Raw genomic sequence first — 2,009 nt, 5'->3', positions numbered from 1 at the left:
ACAATTATCTCCGCTCTTCCAGATGAGGGGGAGACTTGGGTAGTTTAAAAGTAACTACAGGTCTGCTCTTCATGTCCCTCTTCTTTTTTTTAATATTAAATCTTTTATTGAAAAAAGTACACAAAACCACCTGTGTACATAGTCCCAGGTGACATTACAAGCAAGCCTTCGCATGCTTTCTTTTTCCCTCGTAAAAGCTTGCCTTCATTCCAGCAACAGTGAGTGCCTCAGTTAATCTGGTTCCTTTTCTTCCAGGCTCAAAATAAAACCAAACTCTTCTTGGGTAAGGGACTGAACTGAGAGTCTCTGGCCAGTGAAGAGAGCCATGTTTTTTAAGGGACCCCCCAGTAGCTTTGTGAGCTTGGTGATAGGTTTTAAGCTCAGCTAGGGAGATGAAACGCTTCATTGTCTGAACAAATTGAACAACCACCATAAACCATTTGGGGTTGTCCTCTTTGCTAGAAGGGTCATAATGGGGATTGTTTTCCTCAAACTGTGTGTGGTCTGGGTAAGCCTCCTTTACGATCTTAACAAGTCCCACGATGCCTGGCTCTTTGCAGTTGCTATGGTAGAAGAAGGCTTCATCCTCCAGCTTCATGGCTCTAAGGAAGTTCCGAGCCTGGTAGTTTCGAACATCATCCCAGGATGCTGTCTGCTTGGGCTGTGCTTTGAGATCCTCAATGCTGAACTTCACAACTACACCTTTCTCTAATCGGCTCTCTGGTTCTGACTTCATCAACCAGTAGTTGCTTAGATTTTTCCCATAGTTTTTTGAGCCTGACGTCATCTGTGGACTGAAGTTCTCCACTTGAGCTGATGTTTCATCTGAGTTCTCGGTTTTGGTGCGTTTTCCTGATAGCCTTTTCTTGTCTAGGCCAGAAGCCCCAGCCAGCCTCTTTCAGGGTCTTGGCATGGTCTTTTTTTTTTTTTGAGACAAGGTCTCATTTTGTGTTCAGGCTGGGCTTGAATTCACTTTGTAGCCCAGGCTGGCCTCAAACTCCTGGCGATCCTCCTGCCTCTGCCTCCTGAGTGCTGGGATTACAGGCGTGCGCCACCACACCCAGCTTCCATGTCTCTCTTTATGCCACACTGTAAAATTGAATATGCTTAGGTTAGACAGAAGAAATCCTGGTCTGAGTTACTGACAAGTGGTTTAAAATATAGCTTGATCATTTTCAGAACCTTTACCTGTACTGTGGAAATGTCACGTTGGAGGTGGAACAGACAAGAGTAAATTCTACTCAAATGATCCTTCTAACATCTCCAAACACTCTAGTATCTCATGTAGGATAAATGACATTTTTGTCACCTTACAACATTGGTATTCATCACTTCATATGCATGCCTGTTTGATGTGAAGATACAAACTTCAACTGTAGCCCAAAACCCTGACAAAATTAGATTTAGCAAGAAGTTGTCTTTTATTACCAGTGAGAAAGCAGATGGGGATTCCTTTCTATACCCATACATACATGATATAGATGCTTTAAAATCCCATGGAAATACATCAAATGGCAATAATAACACTTCTATTAGATCACTGCCAAATTCAAAAGGGAAATATTATGTAAATCTGTTTTACATTAACACAAGCAGAAAGATACACTAAATTGGAGTTCGGTTTGGAATTGCTTTACCAGTGTCAATATTTCAAACCATTTCTTTGGCAAAAACAAAACAAACAAACAAATGAAAGCAAAAAACCATAAAACTTTGGCTCGAGAACACCTGCAGGTGTCTGGAGCAGTGACCCGGTACCCAGCTCTCTTTATTATCAGCTCAGATGTTCTCGCAGATGGTGACATGTGTCCATGTCCTGAGCAAACAGTATGTGCGTCTAGAAGCAACCGCCGAGGGAAACCCAGGAGCTTCTGCGCATGCCCTCTGGAGTCGCTCAAGGTCAGGCCCTCCCAGGGACTTCCGGTCCAGCGCACCAAATAGGATTTCAGTCACTTTCAGTGTAGGTTGGTGTTCAAGATGAAAGCTCTCAGACAAGAAGGAAGCTATCT

At 43.2% G+C, this 2,009-nt stretch overlaps 1 pseudogene; it reads right to left on the bottom strand.

Moving 5' to 3' along the window:
* Positions 1 to 231: 231 nt before the first annotated feature.
* Positions 232 to 913, bottom strand: LOC101699026 (thymocyte nuclear protein 1 pseudogene; annotated as a pseudogene).
* Positions 914 to 2,009: the final 1,096 nt, after the last annotated feature.

This window comes from Heterocephalus glaber, unplaced genomic scaffold, assembly GCF_053883595.1.
Source record: "Heterocephalus glaber isolate CG9 unplaced genomic scaffold, H.glaber_assembly_v1.0 deba00001689, whole genome shotgun sequence".
Taxonomy (NCBI): Eukaryota; Metazoa; Chordata; class Mammalia; order Rodentia; family Bathyergidae; genus Heterocephalus; species Heterocephalus glaber.
The sequence above is the reverse complement of the archived record's forward strand: the minus strand, read 5'-3'. Positions and strand labels throughout refer to the sequence as shown.